The sequence below is a fragment of the Notamacropus eugenii genome, chromosome 2 (assembly GCF_028372415.1).
Source record: "Notamacropus eugenii isolate mMacEug1 chromosome 2, mMacEug1.pri_v2, whole genome shotgun sequence".
Taxonomy (NCBI): Eukaryota; Metazoa; Chordata; class Mammalia; order Diprotodontia; family Macropodidae; genus Notamacropus; species Notamacropus eugenii.
This window is the reverse complement of record NC_092873.1, coordinates 277,959,824-277,977,130: the sequence shown is the minus strand read 5'-3', so window position 1 is coordinate 277,977,130 and position 17,307 is coordinate 277,959,824.

Genomic DNA, 17,307 nt, shown 5'->3' with positions numbered 1-17,307 from the left:
AAAGACACTGTACCCAATTATCCTGACAAGGAACAAAAGCAGATGTCTAAAGAAACTGATGTAACAGCATATACAATTCTCAACTAAACTCAGATTTTAAAAGATATATGGAAATACAGGTGGATCATCCAGAAGAAACATAAAAGTGCAGCATGAATTGGTAAGAATAGTGACCAGAAACTGAAAATGAGATCAAGCTTGAGAAAAATGTTAGGCACTACAAGAAAAATTGGTGCTTGGCCCCTGGTATACACAGGTCGAGAAACTTAAAGAGAAAATAGGCCCTTTATTTGGAGCAGATAGCACAGTGTTAAAGAAGTAAAAGAGAGTAGAAATGACTGGTTATTTTGCTTCCATCTTATCCATCAAGAACTATTCTTGGATTGTAAAAGGTAGAAGAAAAATGTTTCAAAGGAAATTGAAAGCAAAGATGAATTCAGTCTGTCAACGAATATTCAAGCCTCTCCTTAATTTGTTCCATGAACAGTTCTAAGGGCTGGAAATGCAAATACAAGCAGAAAAAATGACAATCTCTGCCTTCATTAATAGGTAAGATGTAGGGCAAAAAGAAACTGAAAGTGATCGATGCAGTACTCTGGGCAAATGAAGTCCTGAGTACAGCCTGGAAAGGAATGAGACACGGCTGGCCTAGCACTACCCTGACATGAAGATTAGGGAAGAACCACATGACCAGAGGAAGAGCCTTTGGGGGCAGAGTGTACTTCCAAAGTCGGAATTCAAGGGTTAGCATGAGGATTCAGGATTAAGAGTTAGGGGCACAGTAGAGGAATGACGAGATAGTAAGACATCAAATCACCTTGCAAATACAGGACTTCAGCTGAACAGAAAAAAAAAAAATGATTCCTAATTGGGACTTCCAAAAACTTGAAATGGGCTTACTTTGTGAAGTAGTGAATTCTGTATAATTGAGACTGTACAGGTAAAAGCTGGGCCCACTAGTTGCTAAGGATGTCTTAAAAGGGATTTATGCTTCTGGGAAGGGATTGGAAAAGATGACCTCAGAGCTACTTTTCACCATTATGATTCTAAAAATTGCACTAACAATGCTCTTTTTATGCTCCCTGAACAAAATGTCATTTAAGGTACTTGTTTTTAAACATGATGACAAGTTAATGCTTTATTAACTCTCCCAAAACATTGTATGACAGGATTAAAATATAGGTAAAATTCTAATTAAATGTATTATTTGGATTCTGACAATTACTTTGATCCCAGCGTGGCCATGTGGTGAGATGGAAAGAGTATTGGATTTTAACTCCAATTCTGCCTCTCCCACTTACCTACCGTATGGATTTGGGAAAATAACTCAGATTCTCAGAGCCTCAATTTCTTCCCCCATAAAATGAGAAACTTAGACCAGATAACCTCTTAAATGCCTTACACATCTAAATCCAAGGTCCTGAAAACTCCCTAATGACTACTGGGTCCTTTTGCATCACTAACATTAACAAATGTAGAAGCTGTTAGTTATCCATTGTCAATTAAGTAGTGCTGCATCCCATTTGTAAATGTGGGCACTGAATGCAAAAAAGTCACTTTTCATCCCTGAGGTAAATTTGTTATTGTTGTGGAAAGTCTCTCCTAGGTAATTTAGTGCTCTATTTTTTAACAGCAAACAAGGAAAACTCTATCTATTCAATTTTGGAATATTTTCAGTATGTAAGTACTATGAGAGAAAAAAAAGAATGAATCTTGAATGATTTTAGATTGCCTAGCTCTTTGTGGGCATTTTAAAATATATAGTGTTTTCAAAAAAAAAAAAAAATCAAACAATCTGCTTAACAAGAGGGGAACGACATCTCAATACTTTTTTTATTGCATATTGGTATATTCTCTAGTGCCATCTAGCTGTCTTCCTGGGTAACATTCCCACTCTCAAACAACAGATACAACATGTAAATTTAAGGACACTTGAATATTGTTGATTTTCAGCTTTGGAAATTCCATTGCATTACTCTTACACGTTCTAAAATAAATATAAAAGCCCAAACAATGGAGAGAAAATGTTTTCTATTATGTAATGTTCAACTAGATATAACTTGGCAAATAGTGAATCTATTAGTGCGTTGATAATATTGTTCACGTACAACAATTGATATTACCCTATTTTTAAAATACATATTTAATTGAGAAGAATTCTAGTCTATTATGGAATCTAAAGTTCTTCTGTTACAAGAAAAATTAGCTAGCATTGATTTCCTATTGGTTGTTCCTCTGCTTTTGCTGTCCCAACCCTTCTGATCCAGTCACAGATGATTTTTGAAAGTGCACAAACCTGGACCAGGCATTTATCTGAGTCTTCATGTGCCCATAACATACAAAGCCCATTGTGATACAAATCAAGTGAAACAGATGTGCCTCAGTCCCCTAGAATCTGATTAGATGACCTATAAGGCCCCTTAAAGCTCTAAATTTATGATCCCATCATCCTATGACCTTATGATATAAAAAGTTATCAAGGAGACAGAAATAAAGAACATGGAAGCTCCAATGACATCTCTCATCTGGGAGGAAGAAAACCATTTTGTTTTTGGCTTTCAGATATAAATGATAAGAAATTCCACGTGACATTATCTAAGATAACTATAGAGATGCCACAACAAAGATGAAGTCTGACAGTAGAAATCTGAGCTATTACTTTGCTATCAATCATGGAAAAGATCTTTCACAAACCCTCCTGAACCAACAACTCTTTCTGCTTATTGAAAATGTTCTTCCTGAATCTCATTATACTTTGGGATATTTTTAAAAGTCAATGACATTGTATTCACTATTCTAAAAAAATATGTAGGTAATAGGGCCATGACCTTCTCTGACTATATCTCTCAGTCTTCTCCTACAACAAGCAAGAAGTACTATGGAAGATTCATGCTGAATACCAATATATTATTAGGATCATCCCATAGAAGAATTCTCCATTTTTAACTAACAGAATGAGTCGAGAGGTTTTTATTAATGTAGCTTTTGCAGCCCTTTGATTTTCTCAGAATCAAATAAAATCATTCAACTATCTGTGTCTTATCTACTCCATTCCCATTTCACGAAACTCCCTTCCCGAAATCTGTGATGTAGCCACAAACTATTTTTTATGCCTGAAATATATTCCTTTCATTTTTACCTTTCAGAATCTGTGTCTTCCTTCAAGGCTTAAATCAGATACCACTCACTCCATGAAGCTTTTCCTCATCATTCCATAATGAATGCTCTGCCTTCAATTTTCCTTGCATTGTACTTTTTGCATATATGTTGTTTCTGTCTAGTAGAATGAAAATTCCTTGAGGTGCAAGAGCCTTGGTTATGTTTTTGTATCTTCAGAACTTTACATAGCACTATAATAACTACTTTGTTGAGCCAAAATTATTTCAAATTAATTTTGTGGTGGATTCTTTATCTTCTTTAGTTGCTTTCATATATTTGAAACTCAAAAACATAGTGTTTCCTATGTGTATGGTAAGATCATATAATATTTCTTGATGGATGCAACAAAAGAGATAACTTCTTTCAAGGATGCTTGCATCATTCAACATCTAAATGGAAAATGCAAAGATGTATACTAGTCTGACATTTTACAAAGGTGCCACTGGAGAATGCTCTATGCAGAACCCAGATGTAAGAGGAATTTTTCATTGACAGTCAATGGGTGACACTGTGCTCATTACATCAAGTCCTAGAATATTGTAGAGCCTCTTCAATGAAAGTTATGACCACTCAAAAGAAATCAACCTCATTATAATCAAACAAAAATGTCTAAGTGTTTTAATAATTCTTATTGTCCAGACTACTATATGAAGATGGATGGGCCACTTACTGAGTCAGTCAAGCTTGCCCAGGCACTGAATGGTGAACAAAACAAGCTGGACCTAGAATTAAATAGGAGAAGAGCAGGGTGGCTTATACAGAGCTTTCAACTACAATTAACTTCTCCTTGACCTCTCTCAAAAATATTTTAATAGCAATATTCTACCAGTGATGGTGAATTTATTCATCCAACAAATACTGATTAAGCACTCAAGTGGATAGCACTATGTTATGCACATCAGTCTGCTTGCCATCAGGTCCTGCACACTAAAACCAGATTAGAAATTTCTAAAATACAATTTTCATCCTGTCAACCCAGATTAAAAATCCCTCAATGGCTACTATGATAAGAACAATCTTCTAATACCTCCTCCCATGCAAGTCAAGCTAGTTTTTCCTTAGAAGGAAACCTTGCTTGAGATTTGGCTGACTCAGAGAACTAAAGGTTCAAATTGTTATTATTTTATTCACTAGAATATCAATCCACAATCATCTGTTAAACTGTATGTGAGACAATGGGATACAAAGGCAAAATATGAAATAATTCCTTCTCTTTAAAAGCTTATATTCACTTGGGGAAATCCTATGCACTTATACAGAGTATCCTAAAACTCCATGCAATTTTCAGCTTAATTGCCCCAAGACTTTTGGGATATCCTGGATAACTGTGCAATATAAACACAAAATAAAGAGAAAGGGTGCTAGAAAAAGTTTCATATAGGATATGGTGCATATGCTATGTCTTGAAAGAAACAAAGGAACCTCAGACTAAGGTGAAAAAGGATTTCATTCCAGGCATGGGGGAAGGCCAGCACCAAGTCACAGATGAAAACTAAATTTCTTAGCCTGTCATTCAAGACTCTCCATAATCTAATCCCAGACTATATTTTCAACATCAATCATTCATGATTCACCTAAGCAATTAATCCTTTCTGGACAACTGCACTTATTCCCTTTGAAGTTTCTAAGCCTTTGCTCAGGCTGTTTTCCCTCCCTCTCTTCTATTTTTTTACAGAGCTAATATGTGTCTGAGGCCACTTTTGGACTCTGGTCTTCCTAACTCCAAGTCCAGCACTCTACCTACATCACCATTTAACTGACATGTTGGTTTTTTCCAAAAATGTATGTCTTCTAAATCTTGATTCTATCACCTCTGTGTCATGAGATAGGTAACAAGCTTCATCATTAGGTGTTTCACACTTTAAAAAGCATGCTTAAGACAATTTATTGGTTCTTAACTATAGGCCTGAGTGGTAGATCCTTTAAGATTCATATCATATCTTATCTCCTCTGTGTCACCTTGCCTCAGCTATCCTAAAGGAAAGCGATTTATCTTGGTTCTAAACTTCCATAATGCACACTGGAGCTCCATAAAAAGAACATACTACCCTCCCTTCGTACCCTCAACTCTTCTCAGGGACAGGGTCAGGGATAGGGCCCATTATTTCCTTATAGTCAGTCAATAAGCATTTATTAAGCACTTGCTATGTGCTAGGCACTTTGCTAAGTGCTAGAGTTATAAAACAAGACCAAAAAAAAGTAGTCACTTATCTCAAGGAGCTCACATGGGGGAGGCAACATGTAAGCAATCACGAATTTAAAAGATACATAAAGAGCAATTTGGATGTAGTCTCAGTGGAAAGACACTAGCATTAAGGAGGACTCAGAAAGCCTTCTTGTAGAAAAAGCAATTTTAGCTAGGACATGAAAGAAACCAAAGATTTCAAGAGATAGAAATAATGAGGGAGAGAATTCCAGGCATGGGGAACAGCCAGTGTAAAGGTACACCTTTGGGAAATGGAGTATCTTTTGTAAGGCACAGCAAGGAGGTCAGGGTTATTGGACTGCAAAGTTCACGGGGATGAATAAGGTGTAAGAAGACCAGAAAGACAGAAAAGAGCTGGGTTATGAAGGGCTTTAAAAGACAAATGGAGGATTTTATATTTTAATTCTGGATGAGGAGCCACTAGAGTTCCCTAAAGGGAAGGGGGTGTCATGACCTGCATCAGACCTGCCTTCAGGAAGATCAGTTTGACAGCTGAGTGAGGGATGAACTGAAGTGGAAAGAGACAAGGTAGGGTGACCAAGCAGGAGACTTTTGCAAAAGTCCAGGAGTAAGGTGGTGAGAGCCTACTCCAGGATAGGGAGTGTCAGAAGAAATTTTGAAGGGTATATAAGTGAGAGATGTTAGGAAAGTAAAATTGGCAAGACTTGATAACTGATTGGATATGGAGGCTGAAAGTGAAGCATGAAAGATAGCATCTAAGTTGTAAATTTGAGTTAACTAGGAGGAATATGGTGCCCTTGACAGAAATGGTAAAGTTAGGATGAGGAGAGGGCTTAAAGAGAAAGATCATGCAATGACTAGGCAATTTCTGTGGTCCTGATTAAAGCTTTCCTGGATTACAAGATTGGGGAAATGAATGAGTTGGTAAAACCCTGTACAAGTAAATGGTCAAATCACCATCATGGTCTAAGAGGACTCCTTAAACCTCACAACTCTGTTGCAGACTACTATTCTTTGAGTCTTTGAATTATTTTGTGCCTTGCCCCACCTTGCATTCCTAGGGTTGCTTCCATAAGCCAGGTGTTATGGTACTTGGTTCCCCCGTGACAATTAATCAAGTCTTTATGTTTTCTTTCATTATAATGGATATTCCCTATTTTGCTCTTCATTGGTGCTGTTATTAATTAATATGACTGCTTAGTCATAGTGCTCATTGCATGAAAGTTTGACTTTGGGTTGAATTTGGACTTGAATTTGGGTTGACTCAGCCTATGAATTTCCCAGTTGGTCAATAATCCCAAAAGATCAGTGTTACTGTGTACTCCAGAGGGTAGAAACAGGGAGTATTCCAGGGTCAGTTGCCTAGGAGGGCATGACATGTTCTTATACGTCTCCTTAGCCCAATATATATATATATATATATATATCTTCAAACACACACACACATACAAAAAAACAATTTGATTCAATAGCAAGTGAATTTCCCTGTTGTTCTGTTCCTTGGCTCAAGCTGTAAGATTCTGTTCATTTACTTGTCTATATAACTAACAAAATTCACATACAGCCAACCCATTTGGTCATCTACCTACAAGATAGAAAAAAAAATCAATCCCGATTCATGTGCTAAAGGATTGGAGATGAAAAACACAGTCTGGAACAGTAGAGTCAAATCTAAGATCAATAGTATCTGAGAAGGAGAACAAGAATCAATGACTAGACTTAGGCTGCATGGATTGGATACCAAGGTAGACAATGAGGGTTGGAATTGGGCAAGGAGTTTTCCAAGTCAGTTGTGCTTATCCTTCAGTGGGCATTTGCACATTTTCAGGCTTGGTCACATGGATATGGGTTCATGTTTCTTCCAGCTTCTTCCAAAAAACTGAATGTCTCTTACTGAAACACTAATATCTACACTGTGTCACACAGGCAGGGACTGAGTCTTAGATCACATTTGTTTGAGTATGGAGATAGGTAGGTTGTACAGCCAATAGAGTTCTGTTTCTTGATTCAGGGAGGCTTAAGTTCATATCCAACATCAAACACTTAACTAGCTGTATGACCCTGGGTAAGTTACTTAACCTCTGTTTGCCACAGGTTCCTCCCTTGTAAAATTAAGATAATTATAGCGCCTACCTCCCAGGGTTGTTATGAAGATCATATGAGAAAATATTACTAAAGCACTTAGTAGAGTACCCAGCACATAAGAAGGTACTTAATAATTTTTCCCTTCTTTCGTTCCTTCCTTCCTTCCTTCCTTCCTTCCTTCCTTCCTTCCTTCCTTCCTTCCTTTCTTGCCTAGGACTTAGTGCAGAGCTCTGCACATAGTAGGCACTTAATAAATTTGTTTCTAAGTTTAAACTAAAATTGTTTGTGACATGTGTTTGACATTTGCTGTCCACTGCCTCATAAGATTGTAGATTTAGAGTTGAAGAAATCTTGGAGGCTGAGTTGGAACCCTTCATTTTATAGATGAGGAAGCCATGGAACAGAATCTGATTAAATGACAGAGGCACTATTGCACAGCTAGTGAATGAGATGGGTCTTCTTGACCAAATCCAGTGAGCTATGTGTTCAGTGCCCTGATTAGTCCTAAATGCATCTAAGGCAAATTCAGTTGGAGGACAGGACAAAGAACAGTATGGAAGCAAAAAGGTCATCCCCCAGAGAGAACAGTCGCTCTTAGGTTTGGAAGGGTCCAAAGATAAGGAGAGGGCCACCATAGTGACAAGATCCTAGGGGTAAGAGTTTAGGGGCAGATATACTAAATATTACCAGAGGGCTAAGAGACAAAGAAAAGAAATAGTAGTTTTTCCAGAGAAGAAGTAGAATCCCCTAAGGAAGATGTCCACCCTCCACCCTCCCCAGATGCCAGTGCCTTTAGATAGCTTCTTTTGTCCCATGTTAGTTTATGGTTCAGCAAATGTTTATGCTTTTACTATACATCTGTATTATTCACTTCTTCAGAGCAGGAACTACCACATACTTCTTTATATCACAACAGAACCAAGTAAAGAACCATGAACATAGTGGTGTCTCAATAAATGTCTGTTGATTTGATTGGTTTTCATACAGGAGTCAATCTTCTATTCGTGTCTGGATAAGATAAGTCCCTTTGGAGCTTGCATTTTATCATGGACAGCACACTAGAGTTTCAAAGAAGTCAATTTTGAAATTATCTTTCGCAATCTTATCAAGTACAATTCTGCATTGAGCAAATTGCTTGTAATATCCACCCCATAGCATCTAAAAACATTTCCTAAGCTCTGGGTTGAGCTTGCTGGGACCAATGATGCCTGGGATTCCCTTTATTCCCTATTACTCCATACTCTTCCTAATTCTTCCAGCTTGTCCTTTACTTCAGTATTGTTGTATCCCAAATCAGTTATCCTTTTTTCTTTTCTTGGGAGAAACTCTGTGTTATGAATTCAAGTTTATCCATTCTGCTAGTTATTTCTGGGGTGCAGGCTGTCAGTTCTATCATTTGTTTCAACTTCTTTAAACTCTGCTTCAGAGAGTGCAACTCCGATGGGCTGTTCAAATGTAAAATACACACTAGCCAAAAAGACTATTTTATGGGGCTGGTGATCACATGGTGGTCAGAAGAAGTGATACAAGGACACTCTAAAGGTCATGCTCAAGAAATTTGGAATTGATCGTATGATGTGGGAGAAACTGGCACAGGACCACTCAGCATGGTATGCCCCCATCAGAGAAGGTGGTGGGCTCTATCAGCAAAGCAGAACTGAAACAACTCGAAGGAAACACAGGATGCACAAATTCTGAGTATCCACCCCAAATGTTCACAGGGACTATTTGTGCCCAACTGGTGGTAGAGCATTCCAAGCTTGCATCAGTCTAATGAGCCATAGTTGGACACACTGAAACTTGATTTTGTCATAGTGATGTCACTTTGTTCCTCTTCAAGAACGAAGGACAACAACCAACCAACTTTTTTCAAGATTCTGATTCTTCTCTTGAACCAGTAATGTTCCTTTATTTGCAATGTTTATTTATGGAGGTTGGCAACTTTTTAAATGCCTTGGTAACCATCTTACTTTCCAATTTTAATATCTTCCCTATTGATTTATCTATTTGTGTTCTAGGTTTTTGAACTCAATTTCCTTCCTCCTGAAATCAAATGGTTTTACTTTTTCCTTATATTCCGCTAACTGTTCACTTGCTTCTCATGACATCACCTCCCTGATGTCATGGTCTTCTTTGAGAATGAAGGACAAACAATAGCACTTCCTTCCCTTCTGGTGGTAGGTTTGTCCTCAGGGCTGAACCTCAAAGCTACCTGAGCCTTTTCCTATTTTGAGGAATTCACTTTTCACCAGCCTCGGTACCGTCCCTAAGTAGCTTTTGTGGCTAGATTCCAGTACCTTTTTCTTTAGCCCAGGTACAGCCCACATGTTGGAACCTTGCCCCACTTCTCCCCATTGCTTAGTACTCTAGTGAGCCAGACTACCCAAATAGAGTGTAATCTACCCCATTGTATACCTCTTCCTTCTCAAGTGGCTGGACAAAATTGAAGTCTACTGATCATTGCCACAGAATGGCGGGGGTGAGGGCAGGCACAGAGAAGGCAAGCAGAGACTACAGCTTCAGCACACAAATTCCTGAGTAGGTCCCACAAAACAATCTGTCTTGTGTATACAGGTACACTATGGAAGTGGTAGGGGAAGGGTGTCCTGAATAAACAATTCTCCAGGTTTACTTGGTTTCTTGGTCTATGGAGAATAATTGTATGAATAATTCCATGCTAGGAAGAAACAAGGAGGAAAGGGATTTGAGAGTTAGTAGAAGCTACAAAAAAAATGTATAATCCTCCACATTTTTGGTCATGTGACCCTACCTTTCCTAATTCAATTCAACATTTTTAACATTCACTCTATGCATGGCACTGTTAGAATTTGTTACCCTCTTACATCTTCCTTCCCAGCAGCCCTGTCTTCCCAAGATTCCCTATCTCCTCCACTTTCTTCCCTTCATCATATACAACTAAAAGCATTTCCTTAGTCACTAAACCAAACACAGACTATCTGTGCCCAATCTGTGGCAGAGCATCCCAAGCTCATATTGGTCTGATCAGTCACAGTTGGACAAAATGAAATTTCACTTTATTATGGTGATGTCATTTTGGTCCTCTTCGAAGACTAAGGACAGCAACCACCACAACCACAACCAAAAACATTTCCTTAGTCTCTAAACCTAACACTTTCCCTAGCCTATTCAAAAGAAGCAGCCTAGTTGTTGGAACTTATGTGAAGCTAGAAAAATAATACTTTTATTGATGGGAAAAGGTAATTCATTAGGCTGAGGATGTTGTTAATGTACTCAGTCTCATTCTTCTTCAAATATACAGACTTTTCAGTCTCCCTCTCCTTTCAAAGTGGCTAGTAGAAAGAAAGCTTGTTACTAGAGACTAAAAGGGTCTTTTTTATCTCTCTTTGTTATTATTTCCCTTGGGTAACTAATTTGACAGGATGATTTTTTCCAGTCTGGAAACATTTTGAAGACAGAATTATCCTGATAAAACTAGCTTGGCTTTCTCTCTTCCAAAGACAAAGCTTTGATCATTGCCATCATCTCCTAAACTCAATGAAGACAAGTCTTTCCATCCAAAGTCACATGAACAGAGAATAAAATCCCACAACATGCAGGCAAACAGCTAACCCCTCACAGGTACACAAAACCCTTTTTGTATTGTATTTCAGAAATATTGTATGCAGCCTTGGACCACTGAATTTTCCAAACTGTTAAACTGCTGAAGAAATGACCATCTCCTTCCCTACCCACCCACTCCCAAAATTGCAAAGCTTAAATCTAGCATTGGTTGTCAGAGGAAATAGTATTTATCTTCTCCCCACAGTTGAATACATACATTTGAACCTATGGAATTACCTAACAAAGGCTACTATACTTTAATAGTAGAAATGTAACAAAGAATGAAGGAAATATTCAACAGCCTTCAATGGCCATTATCTACTGTCTTTGATCTCAAGAAGGCCAAGACTTTTTTGTCCCGCTTATTTGTCAGCCTCCTCCATGACAAATGACCAATGACAGTAATGCCGACGATGCTGAAGGAGGACAAGTTTTATTTAAGGTTACACAAAGTTAAGATACAGGCCTGAGGCCTTAACAGAACTTCCACATTTTTAAAAGGCACCGATTTGTATCCTCACTCTAAGGTAGCTCTAAGGTCCAGGTTAATAACAGAGTATTATGAAATTTTCACAGTGTGGTTTCCCAATATAAGGAGAGAAAGGCATAGTTTTCCACAGGCAGTGGGAGGCAGGAAAAATAGCTGTAGAGTATAGAAAGGATTAACCACAATTTTACCTATCCTATAGTGGAGCAAAAGATCTAAGATAGACAATAGCTGTGAGGGAGATGCCAGATAGGAAGCAGAGAGGAAACTGCTCTCCCTAGAGGTTCCCTAGAGAAGTCAGGGTGCCAAGTCTCTGGAAAAGACACAAATTATGAAATGTAGGAATTATAAAAAAAAACAAAAATTTGTGTTTTTTTTTTTAATTAAGGTATGCAGAGAAAATGGAAGCAAAGCCTGATGACAGAGGATATGGCTATAAAATGGCATCATGTCCTTCAAGGAATTTTAGATATTCTTGAGCTTAGAAGGGAATAAGGCTAGAAAGCTAACAGGGTAGCTGTATTTAAAAAAATAGGATCAAAAAAAAGTACAGACTCATTGGATGGCAAGATCATAAATGATGACCATAAGAAGGCAGAGTCACTATATGTTTATTTTGTTTCTTTTTCCCAAGAAAAAACATTCTCCTTGGGCTGGAAAGGATATAGCAAAATTAGCTAATAGTGACTTAAAACCCAAGATAACTAAGGAGAGAGGAAGTTATCATTTACTGTAGCTGACCTTAAAAGTGACCAGGCCCAGACAAAAGAACTGTCAGATGGAATTGCTGATCCACTGTCAACAATTTTTGAACATGAAGAAAGGGATAGATATCATAGGATTTGAGAAGAAATGTTTTTTTTTAAAAAGGCAAGATAATAGAATCTATAAACTGTAGGTTAAGGAACTTTACTTCAATTTCTTGTACAATTCTAAAAGAATTATCAAAGGGAGAATTAACAAACGTTTTGAAAAGAAAGTAGTCATTTAAAAAGGGCCAGAATAGATATATTAAAAATAGGTCATGCCTTACACGCACACACACACTCCAACAGGAAGATGAGACTGAAGTCAAACATGCTTAGCATCTTAACTTGTCCAAAATCTCATGAAGCTGAGAAGAAAAAAAAGTAAGACTCTCAAAAGTGCTTTCACAGGCCGAAAACCACTATTGTTTTGTATTAATAAAGAAAAAAAAATGCGTAATTCCTGGAAACCTGCATTTGGGGCATGGGGGAAAAAGAATTGTGATACCAAGTTTGCACTATTGATATTGCCATCTAAAATAACCAGTGATAGAAATTTGAAATCATTTGCTCTAGAAACCTCTGACAATATGAGGTTCAAGTTCATTTTAATCTAATGTCTCACTCATATGGCGATGAAAGATGGAGCTAAGAGGTCCCAGAGCTTGCCCCACACCAATACTGTTTTTATGATTATTTCAGTCAGAAGTCATCTACAAAGGCATTGTCCATATACTGAATTCTGAGCACTTATTACACGAAAATAAAACATTTTGTTTCAGACTTCATCACTGCTTTCAGTTCATTTACCAAAGACATTCCCTAGAAAGGAAGGACAACAACCATTGTGATAGAATTTTGTGATAGAATTTTGACTCAGACATAAATTAGTTACACATTTGCTCGTAAATCACCTAATCTAGTAAAGATAAGTTGTCTTATATGAGAAATGAAGACAATATTAATCAATCAATGAGCAGTTGCCAAGCTCAAATATCATTTCTAACTCTAACTTAAGTTCAAATCCCATCTCAAGCACTTACTAAGTAACTTTGGGTGGGTCACCTAACCTGGGCCTCAGTTTCCTCATAAAATTAAAATATTAGACTAGATAGCCTCTTAGATCCATTAAAACTCTTCCTCTATGATCCTATGACCCTGCATGTATTTTTCCCACTTGATACTATGGGGAAAGCATGGAATTTGGAATCCAGGGATCCAATTTCAAATCTACTAGTTTGCCAGTAGGCAAAGTTATTTAACCTTTCTGGGCCTTAGTTTCTTTACATGTAGTTTTTATATATCTTTGTATCTGTAATGAAGTTGTGTTGTTATTGAATTGTTTTCAATTATGTCTGACTCTTTATGACCTCATTTGGAGTTTTCTTGGCAAAGATACTGGAATGGTTTGCCATTCCCTTCTCCAGTTCATTTTACAGATGAGGAAATTGAGACAAAGAAGGTTAAATGACTTCCCCAGGGTCACACAGCTAGTAATCGAAGCTAGATTGGAATTCAGACCTTCCTGACTCCAGGCCCAGTACTCTATCCACTGTGGCATCTAGCTATCCTAGTTGGTGAAATAGTTGAACTAAATCATTTTCAAACTTTTTCTCCAACTCGGAGATTATAATACCACAATCTTTAGGAGCTATAAAAATGTGAGTTATTTTTACTAATAAATTCGAGTGAATAATAATCATAAAATGGTGATAGAATTCTACTACAATAGCATAATTACAATACAACTTGATACAGATCCAAGAAGCCAGGGGATGTAAACAAGGGAGCAATTTTCCATTGACTATGTCCCATTTGGAAGTGAACTTGGTAAGTAAAAGCTTTATAGAAAATATTTAATGTTTGAGCCCACTCCCTCTGGTGATTGAGGTTGTCCAGGGGGGAAATGTTTATAACTTGTGTTCTTGGTGTGTATATATATATATATATATATATATATATATATATATATATATATATATATATATATATATATATATATATATATATATATATATATATATATATATATGAAAGCTAATTGATGATAATAGGTTAAATAAAATTGGCATACTAATCAATGGTGGCTAGCCTAGGAAAGATACTGGAAGGGAGATTGAAATAATATTGGGAAAAAATACCACCAAACAATAGAAGTGCCTTTAGAATCCGAAGGGGAAGGTGTAGCCCTGGTAGGGGACCTATCTCATCTGAGATAAGAATTCTCAGAGTTTATATTCCTAGTCTATAGGCATTATGCTTAAACTGTATGTTTATCCTCCCAATACATTTATACACACACACACACACACACACACATGAAATACAGGCTCCTAGAAGGCAGGGATTTTGTTTCTGTATTTGAATCTCCAGCACTTATGATCATGCTTTATATTTAATAGGCACTGTGCTGTTTTTTTTTAATTATTGAATTCAATGAAATGAAAATGGGTCTGTTTTATCTGATGTGAGTTTCCTCCTTCCCTCAAAATTTTTAAGTAGAAGCACATGAATTCTGCCCTTGAAATCTCTGTTCATGTCCATTTTTTATGGTTAGTTTCTGCTTGAAGCTCACTTAACTCCCTGTTGTCACCACATCAATCCAAAACTGAACCAGAGACATTATTAAATGATGGTGCTATCTCTGTGGAAGATTGATTAGAGGTGACAAATGCAAAAGTACCATTGACCCATCTTATGGAATTAAATTAAGCAAATTGTTAGCTAGGGTATCATGATGAATGTCAAAGCGATGTTTAACTTTCAGAAGACTTCACCTTAGCTACTGAGAGTAGTTTGGGGTGGGTTTCTCTTTGTAGTTTTTTTTTTTTTCCTAGATCCAAAGCCTCTGGTGATGATCCATTACTGATATTTCCTTGGAAGATTTCGTCTATACCCTTTGAATGAGTTGAAGATTGGAGAATTTTACAAAATCCGCAAAATCAAAACTATGACTCACCCAAAGGGCAGCTAAGCAATGAATGATGTACATAGTTTACACAGTCTTATGAATAAAGAATTATACCTAAGCTATGATATAAAAAAATCATAAGAAATATTTATAGCTGGGGGAAAAATAGGTGAACAAGTCTTATAACAAGAGTGAAAAAAATCAGATGTGTTGTATTGTTGGTAGCCAGTATGGAGAACTATAGAAAGATCTTCAACATGTTGAGCAGACCCCTGCTGGAACAAATAAGAGAGGAAATATACAATAATAGGCAGCTAGGAGGCACAGTGGATAGAGTCCTGGGCCTGGACTGAGGAAAAACTGAGTTAGAATCCAACTTCAGATACTTATTACTATGTAACCTTGGGTAAGTCACTCAGCTTCTGGTTACCTCAGTTTCCTCAGCTGTAAAATGGAGATAAAAAATAGCACCTACAACTTAAGGTTGCCGAGCAAATGAGATAATAATTGTAAAGTACTTAGCCTAGTACCTGGCACATAGAAAGTCCTACATAAACGTTAGCTATTTTTAATATTATAATAGCGCTAGATCAGAAAGTACATGTGGTATGAGGGAAAATATACTAGATTTGGAGTCAAAAGACCTGAGTTCAAATCTCTTTTGCCCTTTGCTACTTGTATGACTTTGGGCAAGTCACTTAACCTGCCTGAGCTTCAATTTCTCCATCTGTAAGATTAGGGTGTTGAACTAATTAGCCCCTTACGTTCCTCCAAGGTCTACATCTATAACATGTCCATGATTTACTCAGTTGGATAAACTGATAATGACTCACATTATTGTCTTATGTGATCTTCACAACAACCCAACAAGGGAGGTGCTATAACTCTTATCATCTATGAATACGCTATAACTATTGCTGCCTATGCTCATCAAAGCTAAGTGACTCATTTAGAGTGACACGGTTACCATTTATGGCCAGAGTTATGTTTGGAGCCTAGAACTTTATCAAAACCACAACACTGCCTCCTGAGTACATATATTAATAAGACTGTGGATCCCCTGAAGTATTAAAGAAGGTAGAAATTTATTCCATTGACATGAGCCCTTGATAACTATCTACTAACACAAATAGGCCTTACCTACACAGACTGATAATTACACAGCAATTATGCTACAAAATTGAAGTGGAGTGGGAGAAACTATGTATGCCACATTTTATATTGGGTTTTTTTTTCTTGAATATTCAGGTGATTTCAGTGCTTTGAGCTATCTAAATAATTTCAATCCTTTATTTCATTTTGCAAGGGTATTGTTCAGTCATTTCAGTCATGTTAGCCTTTGTGATCTCATTTGGGGTTTCCTTGGCCAAGACTAAGAGTGTGGTTTTCCATTTCTTTCTCTAGTACACTTTACCGAGGGGGAAATTGAGGTAAACAAGATTAAGTGACTTGCCCAGGGTCACACAACTGGTGTCTGAGGCCAGATTTGGACTCTTGTCTTCCTGCCTCCAGGCCCAGCATTCTATCCACTGTACCACCTAGCTGCCCTTTTGTAAAGGTAGAGACACCTATATTTTAAGATTGTGATATAGAAAAGAGATATCCTACAAGCCTATTAGCAAACTGGAGAAGTGTAAAAATTTCTTTGAATTTCACAAAAGGAAAAAAAATAGAATCTGCAAAGTACAAGCCAATTTATTTGATTGTGATTCCTGGACAATTCCCAAAGTACAATGGAGTCTTATCATGTGTACATTTAACTTAAATAAATTCAACTATATGTGTTTGAGAAAAAAGATGGAACAATAACAGTTAAAATAACATGAATGCCCATTTTCCCTCTCAAAAAGCCTGAAATAAGAAACATGAGGCTTCAGTTTCCACATGCCTTTAACACTGGGAGCATCTTGCCTTGCTAAATTTAATTCTAAAATTTCCTTTTCATTGTGTCCCCAGATAGGCTGTTCTGCTAAATCTGATATAGCTCATGAAAGGGACATTAGTAGGCCTTCTTAGATTTCCTTGACTTCTTTTTGTCCTCTCTTAACCTGAAGAGGAAGGAGAAACTGATTGTAACCGTGTGATCACCTTCTAAGATAATTAAATGTGGGTGAAGCCCTCTTAAGAGTATTTTGCCCCAACCATCAAATTTTTTCTTGGCTAAATAATT